Source organism: Phyllobates terribilis, unplaced genomic scaffold (assembly GCF_046119375.1).
Source record: "Phyllobates terribilis strain yellow unplaced genomic scaffold, ASM4611937v1 Scaffold_3__8_contigs__length_932513732, whole genome shotgun sequence".
Classification (NCBI taxonomy): Eukaryota; Metazoa; Chordata; class Amphibia; order Anura; family Dendrobatidae; genus Phyllobates; species Phyllobates terribilis.
In genome coordinates, this window is record NW_027362763.1 from 839749504 (window position 1) to 839760705 (window position 11202).

Below are 11202 nucleotides of genomic sequence, written 5' to 3' on the forward strand. Positions count from 1 at the left end.
CTGGGTTGTTGCCCTCCTACGGCCCCCTCCACGTCTCCTGGTGTACTGGCCTGTCTCTTGGTAGTGCCTCCAGCCTCTGGACACTACGCTGACAGACACAGCAAACCTTCTTGCCACAGCTCGCATTGATGTGCCATCCTGGATGAGCTGCACTACCTGAGCAACTTCTGTGGGTTGTAGAGTCCGTTTCATGCTATCACGAGTGTGAAAGCACAACCAACATTCAAAAGTGACCAAAACATCAGCCAGAAAGCATTGGTACTGAGATGTGGTCTGTGGTCCCCACCAGCAGAACCACTCCTTTACTGAGTGTGTCTTGATAATTGCCAATAATTTCCATCTATTGTCTATTCCATTTGCACAACATCATGTGAAATTGATTGTCAATCAGTGTTGCTTCCTAAGTGGACAGTTTGATTTCACAGAAGTTTGATTTACTTGGAGTTTACTTGAAGTTATATTCTGTTGTTTAAATGTTCCCTTATATATATATATATATATATATATATATATATATATATATATATATATATATACACTGCTCAAAAAAATAAAGGGAACACTTAAACAACAGAATATAACTACAAGTAAATCAAACTTCTGTGAGATCAAACTGTCCACTTAGAAAGCAACACTGATTGACAATCAATTTCACATGCTGTTATGGAAATGGAATAGACAATAGATGGAAATTATTGGCACGTGTGTCAGACATGACAGAGTCTGGAGACGCCGTGGAGAGCGATCTGCTGCCTCCAACATCCTCCAGCATGAAAGGTTTGGCAGTGGGTCAGTAATGGTGCGGGGTGGCATTTCTTTGGAGAACCTCACAGCCCTCCATGTGCTCGCCAGAGGTAGCCTGACTGCCATTAGGTACCGAGATGAGATCCTCAGACCCCTTGTGAGACCATATGCTGGTGCGATTGGCCCTGGGTTCCTCCTAATGCAGGACAATGCCAGACCTCATGTGGCTGGAGTGTGTCAGCAGTTCCTGCAAGATGAAGGCATTGAAACTATGCACTGTTCCCAAGACCTGAATCCAATTGAGCACATCTGGGACATCATGTCTCGCTCCATCCACCAACGTCACGTTGCACCACAGACTGTTCAGGAGTTGGCGGATGCTTTAGTCCAGGTCTGGGAGGAGATCCCACAGGAGACCATCCCCAACCTCATCAGGAGCATGCCAGGGCATTGTAGGGAGGTCATACAGGCACGTGGAGGCCACACACAATACTGAGCCTCATTTTGACTTGTTTTAAGAACATTACATCAAAGTTGAGACAGCCTTTAGTGTGTTTTTCCACTTTAATTTTGGGGGTTACTCCAAATCCAGGCCTCCATTGGTTAATAAATTAGATTTCCATTGATGATTTTTGTGTGATTTTGTTGTCGGCACATTCAACTTTGTACAGAACAAAGTATTCAATGAGAATATTTCATTCATTCAGATCTAGGATATGTTATTTGAGTGTTCCCTTTATTTTTTTGAGCAGTGTATATACTGTATATTGCATGACATTTCAGTAGTTTGTTTTTAAAGACCCGTATATAGTAACCCCCTATAATGAAGTTTTCCTACTCATAAAACCCATTAGCTCTTTTCGTGCCTGAACATTTTATTACCACTGTAGTGTATGAAGCAAAATTTTACAGTATGGTATTTTAAACACTGACTTAGAGTGTCAACACCTAGAAGTGTTTAATAGTTACCTATCACTTTAGAAGATATATATACTTGTCTGGGAGTGCTGGACTCTTTTCCCAAAATATTTAACTCAGAATTTACTTTATAGTCCTAATAAGGTGGTAGATTGAAAGACAGAACACCTTACTGCCACCAGGAGAAGCCTTTTACTCTATGACCTAAAAATACAGAAGAGGTGCAATGATTAACTGGCAACTAGTTAATTAATTAATACGTGTGAATAAATACATCTGCATACATACAGTACAGACCAAAAGTTTGGACACACCTTCTCATTTAAAGATTTTTCTGTATTTTCATGACTATGAAAATTGTATATTCACACTGAAGGCATCAAAACTATGAATTAACACATGTGGAATTATATACTTAACAAAAAAGTGTGAAACAACTGAAAATATGTCTTATATTGTAGGTTCTTCAAAGTAGCCACCTTTTGCTTTGATGACTGCTTTGCACACTCTTGCCATTCTCTTGATGAGCTTCAAGAGGTTGTCACCGGAAATGGTCTTCCAACAATCTTGAAGGAGTTCCCAGAGATGCTTAGCACTTGTTAGCCCTTTTGCCTTCACTCTGCGGTCCAGCTCACCCCAAACCATCTCGATTGGGTTCAGGTCTGGTGACTGTGGAGGCCAGGTCATCTGGCATAGCACCCCATCACTCCCCTTCTTGGTCAAATAGCCCTTACACAGCCTGGAGGTGTGTTTGGCGTCATTGTCCTGTTGAAAAATAAATGATGGTCCAACTAAACGCAAACCGTATGGAATAGCATGCCGCTGCAAGATGCTGTGGTAGCCATGCTGGTTCAGTATGCCTTCAATTTTGAATAAATCCCCAACAGTGTGACCAGCAAAGCACTCCCACACCATCACACCTCCTCCTCCATGCTTCACGGTAGGAACCAGGCATGTAGAGTCCATCCGTTCACCTTTTCTGCGTCGCACAAAGACACGGTGGTTGGAACCAAAGATTTCAAATTTGGACTCATAAGACCAAAGCACAGATTTCCACTGGTCTAATGTCCATTCATTGTGTTCTTTAGCCCAAACAAGTCTCTTCTGCTTGTTGTCTGTCCTTAGCAGTGGTTTCCTAGCAGCTATTTTACCATGAAGGCCTGCTGCACAAAGTCTCCTCTTAATAGTTGTTGTAGAGATGTGTCTGCTGCTAGAACTCTGTGTGGCATTGACCTGGTCTCTAATCTGAGCTGCTGTTAACCTGTGATTTCTGAGGCTGGTGACTCGGATAAACTTATCCTCAGAAGCAGAGGTGACGCTTGGTCTTCCTTTCCTGGGGAGGTCCTCATGTGAGCCAGTTTCTTTGTAGCGCTTGATGGTTTTTGCAACTGCACTTGGGGACACTTTCAAAGTTTTCCCAATTTTTTGCACTTACTGACCTTCATTTCTTAAAGTAATGATGGCCACTCGTTTTTCTTTACTTAGTTGCTTTTTTCTTGCCATAATACAAATTCTAACAGTCTATTCAGTAGGACTATCAGCTGCGTATCCACCTGACTTCTGCACAATACAACTGATGGTCCCAACCCCATTTATAAGGCAAGAAATCCCACTTATTAAACCTGACAGGGCACACCTGTGAAGTGAAAACCATTTCCGGTGACTACCTCTTGAAGCTCATCAAGAGAATGCCAAGAGTGTGCAAAGCAGTCATCAAAGCAAAAGGTGGCTACTTTGAAGAACGTAGAATATAAGACATATTTTCGGTTGTTTCACACTTTTTTGTTAAGTATATAATTCCACATGTGTTACTTCATAGTTTTGATGCCTTCAGTGTGAATGTACAATTTTCATAGTCATGAAAATACAGAAAAATCTTTAAATGAGAAGGTGTGTCCAAACTTGTGGTCTGTACTGTACATACACACACAGCTCTGCTGCATGCACATATACATACATACAGCTCTGCTACATGCACATGTTGACATATACACACGCACTCACACACATACACACACTGTACAGTACCACATCCTACATTTCTTGATCGGGAGGCTGCAGCAGAACATTTGCAGTACCTACCACTTGACTAACATAAGCACCTTTCAAGTCATATGATCAGTCACATGAACTAAAAGGTCCTGGAATTACTTGTGCAGGAGGTCCTGCAGCCTCCGTTCATTCCCGGCATCTTTCTCTCCTGCTCTGCACCAATAACATAGATCAGTGTCAGACAGAAGGAGAGACAGCAGCTCTCTCAGTGATCAGGAAGGATGCGGTGTCAACATTCTCCTCCATCACAGGAAGCTGCCTCCACTATTAGACGCACACACTTTTTAATAAGACTTTTCTCTTGTTAAAAAATGTGTCTTGTAGTCTGAAAAATATGGTAATTTAGGCTACACCAGCTGCTCACAATAGCACTAGCGACATATGGCCTGGTACCATATTGAAAAACAGATCGTATTTATTTTATTTTACTCGCTTATATAGTACCATTAATACCACAGCTCTTTACAGACATTTCTTCATCACTGTCCCCATTGGGGCTCACAATCTAGATTCCCTATCTGTATGTCTCTGGAGTGTGGGAAGAAACCAGAGAACCCAGAGGAAACCAATGCAAACACGGGGAGAACATACAAACTCCTTGCAGATGTTGTCCTTGGTGGAATTTGAACCCAGGACCCCAGCGCTGCAAGTGCTATCCACGGAGCCACTGTGCTGCCCATGCTGAGACATGGTAGAGAAATGGCCGCAGCACTGGTCTCCTTGATGCCCAAAGAAAATTGAATAGTGATTAAACAGTCTGATGCCAAACATAACAATGGGGAAATTGCTGTTTTTTTCTATTTCATACCGCAATGAATTATTTTTCTATTTTTTAATACACAGTAAATAAATGGTAAATTAAAAAATACAAGTCAACCAGTGACAGAAAAGCCCCTATACTGATATGTTGTCCTTAAGAGGTTAACTAATATATACAGTATATACTCCGGTCTGCATACATTGAGTGAGTAATCTCATTCCCATTGATAAATTCTGCTGATACAAGCTACATATTGTCTGACAATTGTCTCTGCTGTAGTGAAAGCTTGGATGCATTTTGCTGACAAATGCTGATCACGCCGATAATACATAGTATCCTGTTTTTCCTTCACCGATGAATAAGTACTGATAACCCCATTAGCACCAGATATACTATAGAATAGTACTGTAGAATTGAAAGATATAATACATATATAAAACTCACAAGTACATTTTGTAGACATCAACAGCTGTTACACAATATCGCACCTCTCATGTCTTGTAACTACATGAGATTGGCAGCATAGTGGAACCCCAAGTCAATTAGACTTTAGGGATATCAAACTGTCAAGTTGGGATGCAAAAGCAATTGAAAGTGAGCAGCAACACAAAGTCAACCCACAAAAATGGAATGGTTTTGCAGGTAGTGGCTACAGACCTTTACTCTCTCCTAATCCTTCCTAAATTATTCTACTGTCATTTTCCCAGTGTCCTTGCCACTGTTTGTAGCAAGTGGTGCTACCTGCATCCTATTTAAGTTGTACAGGTAATCCATCTACTCCAGGATTGCATATCCATACGTGCTATTGCAAGAAGTTAATGAGACTCCTAACATAGTTTCATGAGCATGGAGAAGATACCAAGACATGGGCCATTAGGCGAAGAATGCCAATTAGGGCCATAGATGGCAACTTACCAATCAGCAGAACATGTATTTGTCTCTTTTGCACATAGAGGAACAGGAGTGACACTGCCAGAGCAAACAGGCCTCCAATGAACTACTTGGTGTGCATATTTATGACCAAATTGTGAGGACCAGACTCCATGAGGGTGCCATGAGAACAGATGTCCTGTAATGGAGCCTCAGCACCATGAGCTCAATAGACATTAGTCAGAGAATACCAAATTGGAAGTTCTACCACTGGCACCCTGTTCTCTTTACAGATGAGATTGGGTTCACACTGAGCAGAGGACATATGACAGACATGAAAGAGCCTGGAGATATTACATCATACTGTTTGCAACATTGTCTAGAATGACTTGTTTGTCGGTGGGTCAGTGATGGCCTGGGAGGTATATTATTGGAAGGTTGCATAAAGCTTCTTGTGATGGCTGGCAGTGCCCTGACTGTTAAGTGCCGTATGAAATCCTCAGAGTCATTCTGAGACCTTATGCTGGTGCAGTGGACTATGGGTTCCTTATATTGAAGTGTAATGCCTGGCTTCATCTGAATAGATTGTGCATCATTGCATCAGACTCTATCAAAAGACACCAAAGACTGTTCAGGAGCCCACTGATGCCCTGATCCAGGTTAGGGAGGAAATCCTTGAGGACACCATCTGACATATTATAAGGCACATGCCCAGTTGTTGTTGGGCGTTTATATACAGGCATGTGGTGACCATGCATACTACTCAGTCACATTATGAGTTATCAAGATGAAATTCATGCAAATTGGGAATGCTGTGATTTCAATTTTTTTACTATGATTTTCAAGGGAATCAGTTGGTTGATGATTTTGGTTTCCATTGATGGTTGGAACTTTCCTTTGTTCCCAATGAATTACACAATTTATATCAGTATACATTTTCAACTTGATTCTTTATTTCCTCAAGATTCAATGTGTGATTTACGTTTTCCCTTATTGAATGGTTACATGTTTATACAGCGAACAGTTAATGTGAGAAAACAAAACTGGAAATATTTGGAAAATGTGCTAATTCCTGTGAAGTCAAAGCAAGAAAAAAAGTAAAGATAGTAACAAGAACTGCAGAGGGCACATTGGTCACAAAAGACTGGCACAACAATAGAGGGAGCTATACAAACACTTCTACTAGCATAGGCAGCTGCCACAATGCCAGAGGGACCTGTGATAAGGTCAGACTAATAGGCTAAGGAATAAAAGGCTTTGCAATTTAGACAGAGCACACTCCTTTCAAAGTAGGAAAATATATTACTGTCTATTAAAAAAGTAAAATTCCTATTGTATTTATATGCAAATTGAAAATAAAGCGAGAGTCCGAGAGTCAGAAGTGAGAGCTCACGATAAAGCTACATGCAACACTGGAACAACCAAATTCATCCCCTTGAATGGATTTCTTCATAAAGACAAGGGTCTGTAGCATGTCTACATTTCTTTTTATGCCCCATGCAGCACAATCTCCCTAGCATGTGCTGTGCGGTACATAACAGATAATTGCTGCATCCTCAGAGAATGATCTGGATGCTCAATGAGCAAATATTTCTTTAATATTGTAGAAAAATTAGAGTTTGGCCCAAATTTATTAAGGTAGTTCTCTTTCCGCAACAATTTTATTCTCTGCTTCAAGGCATGTATTTGGGGTTAAAAATCATTTTTGAAACTGTGTTTCATTAAAATTTTTCACCATTTGCCTTTTAGTGTCTCCATGTTGCACTTTTTATTGCTGGCTGCGGAATGAGATTATTGAGAATCCATTACCTAGTCCGCTATGACAGTCTGAAATAGATTCCGGGAATGGAAGTTGTTCTGCACTCTCAGTAGTCACAACAAACCAGTAGTAAGGATAAAAAAGTAGGTTTATTGTCTTCGCGTTTCACAGTCCATCAACTCTTTCCTCAGGACATCCTTACATAACAAGATAGTCAACACACATGGTATAAAAATCAAAAAAGGGAACCAAGGAACAGAGGGAGGGGTGCATACAGTCACATTTCTATTACAGTCACATGTCTAAAACAGATCTGTTTTATGTGCGGGAAATCAAAGAACTGTAAATGTGAAACCGTGCAAAATTTTTGCTGAAACCCAATAGCAAAAATGATTTTTTTTCTGAAATACCTGTATTTAAGTGAAAAAAACCTTCTGAGTTTTGTCTAAATGAAGGGGGCACGATATGCCAAAGATTTGCCTCTTTAAAGGCAATCTGTCAGTAGGATCAACCCTCCTATGCTGTCTATATGGGCACACAGGTCATAGGAAGCTGAATAACATGATGCATTGATATCTGCGATCCGATATCTTATTCCAGAGAAATCCACGTTTTTCTAAATATGTAAATGAGCTGTTAAAATCTTTGGGTGTTACATAGTCTACATCAAAAGTCTGCCTCCAGAGATTATTTTAAATGAAAGGGGGTGTTACCAGCATGAGAAATGTAATAACTGACAGTCTGCTCTCCTGATCTACATGTCTCATTGTCCTGCATAAAAAGTATGGTTTTCTTGAAAGATGCGTACTTTTTCCTGGCAGTAGGTTTAGGAGTTGATTTTGAGTCCATTGCCAACCTGAAAAAGTCCAAGTACCTCATATTTAATAATACTAGCCCATAGCAGTACCTCACTTCCACCTTGCTGGTGTCTGACTTAAAGTGGAGGTCTGTGCCCGTTACTGACCCAGCCATGTGCCCATCAATCTGATCCATCAAGAGTCACTCTCATCACATCAGTCCATAAAACCTTTGAAACATCTGTCTTCAGATATTTCTTGGCTCCGACTTGACATTTCACCACCTGTATCTTGTTCAATGGTAGTTGAGTTTCCGCCCTCCTTACCTTGGCCATGTCTCGGAGCACTGAACACCTTGTACTTCTGTTTCATTACGGTAACCACTGCCCTTATTCTGTATAAAAGCATATGTTTGTCATAGAGAGGTATCCCTGCTTCAGTCAGAGAAAGAAAGATACAGTGTAAGAGAGGGCTCCGAGTTAGTTGACCCAGCCCATCTACGCTTTACATTTGTGACCATCCATTTAACAAAATCAGATCTACAGTGGAACAATCCTTGAAAAACCCTGTTAACCACAAGTGCCTGGTGTCCTACACAATTTATAAAAACTTGCATCTTTTGTGTCAACTTCCCCATGACTTACACATTGTAAGACTTTATTTTTTTTAAGGCAGTTGCTGATTTGTAAATCACTGTGCTATATTTTGCAGACATAAAGAAAGAACGCTAAAAAAAATATAAGCTGGAAATTAAAGGCAAGGGAACACATAGTACAAAAAAATGTGATTTTATATTAAATGTGATTCAAACATTCTACCAAGTTAAGCACTTCCTCATCACATCAGTCATTTTGCTAATGGCATTCCACTGATTCATTCTGCTGAAAACCGCATTTACCATACATTAGGGTGTTCACTAAAAGGCTGGCATTTGCTTTGGAATGTACTGAATGTACTGAAATCAATTAAAGTAGCTTATATAGTATGTTTTTCATTAGCATGGACACTTAGCAATAGCAGAACACTCAGATGCTGACAAGATGGAGATATAAATGTGTAAGAAGCAGCGAGGAAATAAAGATTATTTCATATCCACATGATTTTCAAATCACAATTACATTTATGTGCTCAAGAATAAAGTATTCTACAACAGTATAATATTCCTGCCTCTACTTTGTATTCTGATAATCTAATTCCAAACTCATAAAACTGTAGCCTGTTGACACCACCGAGGAAGCAATCTAGTGATTTTTTTTTCATTCATTCAGTCCCCATATAATTCATTCAGTATTACTTTATTGAGTTGTTCATTTCTTTCTGTAAATACATGAAATCCTCTCCATGCGACCTCAGAGTAAGACTTGGGAATTACAAGCATATATGTTCTCTGAAGGCAGAATAGGATGGCGACAGAGGGGCTTTGTTACAGAAATTCCTATCACATTAGTATCTCCTCTACTGATAATGATTGCACAGCTCCTGTGAGAGTCAAATATGGGAATCAAGATTGAAAAGAAGCAAAGAGGAAGCTGTATGCACTATATATAAGAAAAGTACAGAATGTGATGGACAATTATGACACACACAGTGATGGGAAAAAAAACACTGGACTGCTTCTTTAAATAGTGTTATACTATTATCTGAATTGTTACGTGCACCTTTAAACATCTCAGCTCTCTCCCCTTCAGGTATATATCCTTGCTCTGTGATGAATCTTTAACTCTGTTGGCATTTGTATTTCTGCTCATCTGGTTTAGTTATATTATCCCACTGTGGTTTCTATATTGTTTCTTTTAAATATTTTCATCAGCTTCACCATTCAGCTTAATGTTTTACCACACTTGATGCTTGATATTAACCCCTTTACCACCGAGGTTGGTTTGCATGTTAATGGCCAATTCTGACCACAGTCACTTTATGAGATAATAATTCTGAAACTCTTCAACGGATCCCACTGATTCTGAGAATGTTTTTTCGTGACATATTGTACTTCATGATTGTGGTAAAATTTCTTCAATATGATTTGCGTTTATTTGTGAAAAAATCAGAAATTTGGTGAATATTTTGAAAATGTTGCAATTTTCAAACTGAATTTTCATGCCCTTAAATCAGAGAGATATGGCGCACAAAATACTTCATAAATAACATTTCCCACATGTCTACTTTACATCAGCACAATTTTGGAACCAAATTTTTTTTTTTGTTAGGAAGTTATAAGGGTTAAAAGTTGACCAGCGATTTCTAATTTTTCCAACAAAATTTACAAAACCTTTTTTTAGGGACCACATCACATTTGAAGTGACTTTGAGGGGCCTTTATGACAGAAAATACCCAAAAGTGACACCATTCAAAAAACTGCACACCTCAATGTGCTCAAAACTAGTGTTGAGCGAATTTGTTCGGCATTTCAAATTCGTGTTTGTGGTTCCGGCTTGTTCGCCAAAAAATTGGCTCCGCCCATGAACATCCCTGATTTGAAATGCGAACAAATTCGCTCAACACTACTCAAATCCACATTCAAGAACTTTATTAACCCTTCAGGTGCTTCACAGGAATTTTTGGAATGTGGAAGAAAAAAATGAACATTTAACTTTTTTCACAAAAATGTTAATTTAGACCCCAATTTTTTTTCCCCGTAAGGGTAACAGGAAAAAATGGACCCCAAAATTTGTTGTGCAATTTCTCCTGAGCATGCCGATACCCCATATGTGGAGTACTGGCTAGAGATAAGAGTCCGGTCAGTCTGGGAGCAAGCATAGAGTTTTCCTGGCCAGGTGGAGTTGTAGGCCTGCCATGCTCACTATTCTCTTTGGCTATTCTGCTTGTAGCTGTGATGTAGCCCACGTCCTTGAGTGTAACGTGTGGTGCTCACCCGTATGGCTGGCATCTCGGGCCTTGTGGATGCCTTGCTCCTCCTTGGCGGTACTGGTCCCTCGGTGCTGCTGAGCCTCCAGGCGTCTGATGGGGGCCAGGAGACCTGCATTCTCCTGCCCTATGGTATCTGCTGCTGGGCCTGAAGTGTCCCACAGCCTCGGACTCCGGTGTCCGGTTCTCTGTGTGCTCCAGCTAGGACGAGCTTCCTCAGCTCCAGTCCCTAGCTCCTCTCTCTTCAGTGACCTAAACTCGACTCCCTGCACTGAACTCTTCTAACCCCGCTTCCAGATCCAGTTATATAGGGCAGGATCCTCCCCTTTCTGGTCTGGAGCCAGGATGTGTTGCATGTATTAGGTTCCTAACCAGGAAACCCCCCACTTGCCTCCAGACATGGTATTACCTCTTTTAAGGGAAGCAACACCACTGTG